Consider the following 9,338-nt stretch of genomic DNA (forward strand, 5'->3'; position numbering starts at 1 on the left):
AAAAAACACCAGTATTAATGTCAGAAAGATGAATAAGATGATCAGAATGCTTAAATATAAAAGTTATTGTTCTTGAATTACAAAAACATTACCTAATGAAAAAATTTGAAAATATCCAGGAAATCCAATTAATATTATTCAGGTTTTGAATAGCTTATTTCTGCCTAATTAAAGTTTCTGCCATATTATTTCCTGATTTCAAGGAATCTTTATATCTTTTAGCTAGAGTGTCATTTGCAATGGATTATAGAGTTTCACCAGGATTTTTTATCTCATTATGCCTCCATCTAGTACTCTATACTCCTTAAATGTCCTAAAGTTTCCTTTTAGGAACAATTGTTATGGTGTGATCGCTTGACATAAATACATCAGGGCAAGCTCAAAGCCTATCCTACCCATTAACTAGTGACCAGAACACTTACCATAAATTTTTACTCTCACCAGTTGACATAATATCAATGGGGCACCAGAGACAATGTAAAAATGTTTTATTCTCGACATCATTTTCTTTTCTCTATTTCTGTGAGCCCTTTGATAAGTAGTATTAATGTTCATAAGTGTCAGTTGGACTTCTATGCAATGAGATTGTAATAAGATACTCCATGGTAATACAATAAAGTTACAATGAACTCTTCTCAAATTAATCTGGAAAAATCTTTCAAAAGTATAATCCAGTGTCTAATATTATATATAATTTTTTCTGATCTGAAGAAGAATTTTGAAGTAACTATTTGTAATAAAATTTACCAATCCAAGCATATAAACATTATTTTAATTTTTAAAAAATATTTCAACTTTCAGATACAGAGGGTACATGTGCAGGTTTGTTACATAGGAATATTCTTGATGCTGAGGTTTGGGGTATGGATTCCATCACCCAGATACTGAACATTATACCTGATATGTACTTTTTCAACCCATTCACCATCTCCTTCCACCTTCTAGCAGGTTGTACTGTGTGTTATTCTTGTGTTTCTATCCATGTGTATTCATTGTTTAGCTATCACCTGTAAGTGAGAATGTGTGGTGTTTGGTTTTCTGTTCCTACATTAATTTATTTAGGATTATGGCCTCCAACTCTATCCATGTTGCTGCAAAGGACATGATTTCATTCTTTTTTATGGCTGTGTAATATTCCATGTTGTGTATATACCACAGTTTCTTTATCTAATCTACCATTGGTGGGCCTCCTGGGTTGATTCCATGTCTTTACTATTGTGGGTAGCACAACAGTGAACACATGAGCACATGTGTCTTTTTGGTGGAGTGATTTATTTTCCTTTGAGTATATACCAGTCATAGGATTGCTGGGTCAAATGGTAGCTCTGTTTTAAGTTCTTTGAGAAATCTTCAGACTACTTTCCACAGCGATTGGACCAATTTACGTTCCCAGCAACAGTGTATAAGTGTTCCCTTTTCTTGGCAGCCTCACCAGCATCTGATGTTTTTTGACTTTTTAACAATAATCGTTCTGAGTGGTCTGTGGTGTTATCTCATTGTGGTTTAGATTTGCATTTCTCTGATAATTACTGATGCTGAGCATTTTTTTTTTCAAATGTTTCTTGGCCACACATATGTCTTCTGTTGAGAGGCAAACACAGAAACATTTTAAAGTTAAGATTGTGATGTCTTTCTGGGCCCCATACTCTATTGCATGAACAGGTTTCTGATTTTTCTCCCTCATAAGCTTAGGTATTCAATTAAACTAAATGGTTTATCACAAATAACAGTGTCTTAGAGCATCAAAATAATTTTTTTAATTTATTACTATTATTTGAGATGGAGTGTTGCTTTGTCACCCAGGCTGGAGTGCAATGGCATGATCTCAGCTCACTGCAACCTCTGCCTTCTGGATTCAAGCAATTCTCCTGTCTCAGCCTCCCAAGTAGCTGGGATGACAGGCACATGCCACCTATGCCCAGCTAATTTTTCTATTTTTAGTAGGGGAGGTTTTGCCATGTCTCTGACCTCTGATCTCAGGTGATCCACCCTCCTCGGCCTCCCAAAGTGCTGGGATTACAGGCCTGCATCTGGCCTGCATCAAAATAATTTTAAAGGGAAAAATAGCATTGTCAGTATTTGGTAACAAGCAAACAGGAGTAAATCAGGTCAAACTCTTTGCTTTCAGGTGTAGAGTGCAGTTACCTTTAAAACAAACATTAATTTGAGAGGAGTGTCAATATAGGCCACTTTGTTTTAGTTTTCCCACTTTTGATTTTGGATGGCTTCTTAGAAGTCCTTATTTTATGCTGAAATGTATAAGCTTATATAATCACTGTTGGACCTGTTGGCATAAAGCTTGTTTAGTGAAAGAAAAGTATTCCAATTACATCTTAATGAGGTATACCTTTTAAAATAATGTATTTTTTCTTTTCTTTTTTTTTTTTTTTTGTTAAGCGAAAGTGCTTATATAAGTTATATAAGTCTTTTTTTAATTACACTTTAAGTTCTAGGATACATTTGCACAACGTGCAATGTATTTTTTCTTTGTTTAAAGAAACCACCTGGATTAATGTCAAGAAAGATGACATTGTAATTAGTGCAAGAGCTTTGCTTCAAAACATATTCCTTAAAGCAAGAAAAGATTTAAAATTTATCAATACATTTATTGGAGGCATTGCCTTCATGACTCCTATTAAACCCAGTTTAAATGAGAGATATAGAAATAAAAATAGACTTCCTATATTCTGTGGAATTAGAAACTACATTCTCCTTCGTTTTGAGGGAATACAGTATCATGTGCAAATAATCTCTAAATTTAGATCAACTATTGGATATTCATTATTATTAAGCATTAATACCTGTCTTGTATTTGCAGTTATAAAATAACGTGTGTTTAAGTTTAGTACCTGGAATGGCTGAAGCATATTAATTTCTATTAATATGATTTCATTAATTTGAAAAAAAAAAACTACAAGATTAGTTTGAGACTGAGTTTCTACTTAATATCTTGTTGTGAGATGGCCAGACACTTGTCCCTTCCATATTTACCTCCAGATAATGGTTGGTGTATTATTAAGGTAAGATATAGGAGACTTTGTTGTCAAATTCTATCATCAAATAATATTAGTTATAATGGGAGTTCTTAGAGGCTCAGGAATTTTTGAAGCAAAGTTTTTCCTTAAAGATGATCCATTACTATGATTTCATATTTCCTTGTGGGAAAGTCTGTAAGCCTCTGGGAAGTTTGGGATTAACCAGTTTACATCAACCACAATACCAGATACAACTCCACTAGCAGTGATTTGGGAGCCCACTTCTAGAAGTTGGAAAATTTGCACTCTAACTTTTCACAAAGTTGTGTTCCATTTCACTCCTTGAGAGCTACCACATTAATAATCATAGCTCATTTTGTAGGATAAGTGTTTCTTAACATAAGTTTAAATTTTTGTTATAATTTATCACCAAACGGTATCACTGAAAGCAAATAGACTCTAGGATAGAATATAAGTATTATCTAACTTATATAATTTTCTAAAATATAAAATATTTTGAACAGTTTTATGTCTGTGATATAGTTGAACACGTTTATATGGAAAACAAATGAATATTAATTATCTTACAACCAAATATCTGTATGCTTTCTCTATACGGTTTGAGAAAATATATATATATATACACACACACATATATACTATCAAGATAGTAAATTGCAGTCAACAACAGAAAACCAATCTGTGAACTATCTCACTTATCAAAGAGTGAATTCTACACTTACAGGTTATAACACAACTTCTTTTAGGTTATAACACTTATAGGTTATAACTTCTTATAGCTATAATTTATGTCAATAAGAAACCTGTTTTATGAACTATCTATGAAACAAAATGCCTGAACACTTTGGAAAATATGTAAGGTAAAATAATCACTTTAAAGAACTGTATATTCTTGAAGAATGTTTTTCTTTTTTTGAGACAAAGTCCCACCTTGTTGTCCAAGCTGGAGTGCTGTGGTGCGATCTCTGCTCACTGCAACCTCCACCTCCTGGGTTCAAGCGATTCTCCTGCCTCAGCCACCCGAGTAGCTGGAACTACAGGCACCCACTACCATGCCCAGCTAATTTTTGTATTTTTAGTAGAGACGGGGTTTCATTACATTGGCCAAGCTGGTCTTGAACTCCTGACCTCGTGATCCGCCCACCTCGGCCTCCCAAAGTGTCAAGATTAGAGGTGTGAGCCATGGCGCCCCATCTGAAGAATGTTCTTCTAAGGATCATGTAAAGCAGCAACACTGAAATGAGTACCATTTGTACATAGTTATGGGCCCTGTATTTGATTAGTTATGCGTAATAGAAAATGTTGCCTTTACGGCAAGGAGCTCTTCAGGTTTCTCTTATGAAAAAGAGGGTATGAAGTGAATGATCTTAAACAAAGGTTTCTAGTCTTTTCAGTTTCTAGTCTTTTCAGGAAGAGCACATAATTCTTCCCTCTCAGATCAATGGAATTATATTAATTTATAGTAACTGTTTTCTGATTCAAAAGCTACTTTGGGGAAACCTTTTAGGAAATGATCTTGCCTAGCTGAAAAGATGAGATACTTAATAACTAGTCACTGTATCTAAAACAAGTTGATTAACAGGCACATTCTTCCTCTGAAGGATAGATTATCCCCAAAGATATATGAGTGAGTGTGTGTGTGTGTGTGTGTGTGTGTTTATATGAATTCTCTGGAAGAGATTTTCTTTGTCTTAGAAATTTACATATAGCTCTTTTGGCTGGGTAATCCCAGCAAATCTTCCTCAATCATTGACGATTAGTCAAAGAACGTAAACTGCTGCTTTTTCGATAGTTGCTATTGTATTTTTTAAAAGGATTTAATAATATTCATTTAATGCTTCAAATGTGAGTGTACGGTGCTCCTTGGAAATCATTTTTATCCTTTTCCTTACAATAAAAGGAGGAGTGAGAATTATACTTGTGACTCATGATTTTGCATGGAGAGCAATAACTTGTGAATAATCATTTTTTGTAGCTACTGGTCTTCTGGACTTTAGGGAATTTACAGATATGGATAAATCCATTGCTGTGAGGTTATACTCTATGAATAAACACACAACAAAGTAAAGGACTTTGTCGTTTCAAAAAAAAAAAAAAAAAGTCAGGATCTGGGGACATTTTTCTCACTAAAGTTCGGAACTGTGATTTCCATAGCTGCAATTTCTGTGACTTTGGCAAGGGTAATGTAGTTCACACTTCGATCTATTGATGACCAAAGCCTCTGTTCAAGTGATGTGAAAAGTATTCTCTAGTATTATAGCACTGAAGTAAAAAGCAAACAATTTGCTGCTATACAGTAGTGAATGAGATGACATGCACTCTACGGATATTAAACTTTCATTTTATATAGAGTAATTGCAAGGTGGATTTTGCTTTGGTATTCATACTCAAATGTGTTTACTTTTTATATTCAAATGGGTCTTTAAAGTTGGAGGCCAATTAAATGCACTGTACAGTGTCCTAGAACTTAACTCCAATAACCGTAGTTAATAAGGATAATGCCTTTTATTGTATAGTGCTTTAGAATATAATGAGTGTTTTCCCATATGTAACTCTATACGTAGGACTGAACTAAGTTTAGAAAAGACAGTTCTTATTATTCCCATTTGAAAAATGATTAAACATCCCCACTAAGGTGTTGTTACTCTTCTAAGTTATGTATGTGAAAGGGTTTATGTGCTAAAAAGCCTGCTTCTTTCATGAGAGCAGAGAAGAGGAACCTAAAACATTAGAAGATGTGCCTCTAGAGTCAGTAATCTTGATGATTGAAGCAATTCCTCCCATGCTTGGAATTTTTCTAGAATATTGATTCACTTCTGCTTGGCATCAATTTTCAGGGAGTTACATCTCAATTCCCATCCTAGAACCAGAATATTTTCATATCTTATGCCTATAACTCTAGATCATTTTGATATATTTTAGCTGTAAGTTTTCTCTTATGCTGAATCACCTGATGGAACTGAAGTATAAAAATAGCATAAACTAAAAGTTAAGAAAAAATCATATGAAAAGGTTTTCAACTGCTAGTCATTGGGGAATTTAAGACAGTGAATTACCATCTTCACCCTCCCGATTAAAAAATAAAAGTCGGATGTTATCAGTTTTGAAAAGGACGTGGAGGGATGGGAATTTTCATGTATATCAGGTGGTATATATGCTTTTTCTTATAAGCTCTGCAGAGTAAATTGTCAGTATCTAGAAAAAGTGCAAATTATCCACCAGAAATCCCATGTTAGAAACTTTTACCCAAGAGAGCAAGACTTGCATTTGGATATTTATTGCAAAATCAGTTTTGATTATTTTTTGCAGCTGTATTTGTAATGGTAAAACAATTAATATAACGCATTTTTTATGCTGCTATAATTTCATTTGATGGCTTAGTTCTCAGTTAAAAGGAAAATATACCTCCATGAAAACATTGAGAAATTTAAAACATTGTTGAATGAAAAGAGAAAGAAGTTGTATAGTCCATAGGATATTATATCATTTATGTAAACATACAGAACTTAGTATATACATGCATATGTACACTCACACACATTTCATATACACACGTGTCGCTGATGTCATGCCAGATATCATATTATCATATCTGTATTCAGGGGAGGAAGATTAACAAAGAGGTAGCACCACCACCCCCCACTGATATCTTCTTACATCGTATTAATCATAAGCAGGCCACATAGCCATTCCTAATCAGAAAAAACCTGAAAAAATCAACTATCATTAATAGGAAGAGAATTATTGTCATTGGCTGGAATTAATAACAATTTATTCATGTTTTTAAAAATTAGGATTCTGTAGGCAGAAAGATTTAAACAACCAACGGTAAGTATCTGGCAATTAGTAAATCACATTGTTGAATACAGTTCTATTTTTCAATATTAATGATGAATATACCTCTTTAATCCCATTCTGATTTCAAGCTCTTTGTGAAGACATCCTATATTAAATGTTTTCTTCATTGCCTCCAGCACATTCAGTGATGGACATATGAAAAGCACTCCAAAAATACTTGTGATTAAATAACCCTGAGAAGAAGGGATTCACAATCTTTCAAATGAGAAATTTATCTTAGTAATTGATAGAAATTTTCTGGACCACAATTATCACATTTATAAAGACTGATAGAATTAATTTGTATGGTATGTTACATCTTTTGTGCTAAAATTTAAAAAGTTTTCACTATACCTTTTACATAAGTGCTTGAATTATAACTGCTTGAAATTGAAAACTTCACCTGCTGTATGCAATTAGATAGCAGCATAGTCTCCATTCATTCCAGTGGAGCTTATGATATGAAGATCAAGCCTCAGCTTATTAATCCTAAAATTATAATTTGTTTTATAATCAGAAAGGCACTGTGACAGGTCAGATAGGCTACTTCTTTCAGAAACTTAACGGACACTTTACATGTTACGACTTTTCCTTAGGTCAAGTTTCTTGAAAAAATAATGTGAAATTGAGGTTGGCTCACAATAAATTATTGAGGAGTGAACTGAGACAATGCCCATAAGGAAAGGAGTCAAGCAGGACCTCACAGAGCAAGAGGCTGAATCACGGTAGGTGGTGAGGGAGTAGTTCCCTTTGGCAAGGTTTGTTCCTTGGGCGGGAATCAGCTGAGACCTGTCAGCAGCTGAGATTTCTGAGAGTTCAGTCAAAGAGAGAATACCAGCAAAGCAGATGTAATTGTGTTGGTCATTGTTACTACACACTGCAACATGAACAGATGATGACTATTGATACATTTTCTTTGATTTTATAACAGTTTTGATATAAAAACAAGTGAGCATTTAGCATTCTTCCAAGCATGATTAGAGTAAGATCGTATTATTCCCAATGTGTGGATTATAAGCACAAATTTCTCTAGTTCTAATGATTAACTGTTTATTTCACAATCATCTGTCAAATAAAATGTTCTTATTGATTAGAGTGACTCAAATTAGGAAAATTAAATCACGATGACACATAACCAAATATTGCTAGCAAAGCTAAAAATATGAAATAATAGCAATTATGACAATTTTGAGCCTTATGCAAACTCCTATGGCCTTCTGTGTGGAGAATCTCCAAGACTACCCCAAAGTTCAGTGATTCACCAGGAAGAATTGCAGGGCTCAGTGTATAGTGATGCTCGTGGCTAAGATTTATTGCAGCAAAAGGATTCAAAACAAAATCAGCACAGGGAAGAGGCACATGGGGCAAAACCCCAAGCCAGGTTTTCATAAGTTCTTTCTCATTGGAATTATGCAGAATGTGCTTCATTCTTCTAGGATCAAATTGTGACAGCAGGAGAGAAGTGCTACAGGGCAGCTCATCACTGCAGGGTTGCAGAAACTCTGAAGAGATTTAGCGCCCAAGGTTTTTATTGGGCCTAGTCAGATAGGCACCCTCTGCCTAACAACTGCCAAAATTACAGACTATGGGGGCAGAGGGGGGACGCAGATGTTCAGCATAAACCACATGTTTGTCCATTTATCAGTTAGGGAATGACAGGAACACTCACAAAATCCAAGTTCCCCGATGCCACTGAGGACTAACCTTGCGAGCAGGGCTTTCTGAAGGTAGCAGTTAAGGCCTGCTGTGTTAACTCTTTTCTAAACACCTCTGATGCTCTATTATCATGCCGTAATTTTACTATATGGTTTGGGGAACCGGATCCCTGGCTTTCGGCCTTCTTCTAAAACATGTAACACATTTACATTTCCAATATTTAGTGAGATTAATGTCACTTCTCTTATGTGAAATGAGAAGCCACAAAAGATTTCCTGGAAATTATAGAAAATGTGACTTTGTGCTCTTTTTCTCATATGTGAATAAGAAGTGGCAAGGTTAGAAAAACAACAGTAGAGAGATAAGTCACATGTAGTAGTGGAAACAAGTGAGCCATGGGAAGAAAGCACAAAGTGAATGGCTTAAAATCATGGATGCTGGAGACAGTCTGGCTGCGACCCTTAGATTGTCTTGGCCTCTGTTCCCTCATCTATAAAGTGGGGCTGCAAACAGTCCTGACTCATGAAGTCCCTTTTGGAAAATGAGTTCATTTTTCTATATTTGTTGAATATATTTAAATGATACCGGGAACATAGTAAAGATAACCTCTTCAGTGTTTGTAAAATAAAACTAAGTTATATAAATTAACAAACAGGTACCTCTCTAAAACAACAGAATATGGCCTAGTTAAACTTCTTAGCCCAGGGTATAAAATTAATGTTGCAAAGGCCAGTAGTTTAGAAAATATAAAAAGGAAATTATACAGCCAAATTTTAGGTAATATTTCATTTGTTTGGATTGTATTCTTCCCAAAAGACACTCAAAGTATTCTGAAAAAAAAAAAAAAAA

The sequence above is a fragment of the Rhinopithecus bieti genome, unplaced genomic scaffold, assembly GCF_001698545.2.
Source record: "Rhinopithecus bieti isolate Rb0 unplaced genomic scaffold, ASM169854v2 scaffold_27898, whole genome shotgun sequence".
Lineage (NCBI taxonomy): Eukaryota > Metazoa > Chordata > Mammalia > Primates > Cercopithecidae > Rhinopithecus > Rhinopithecus bieti.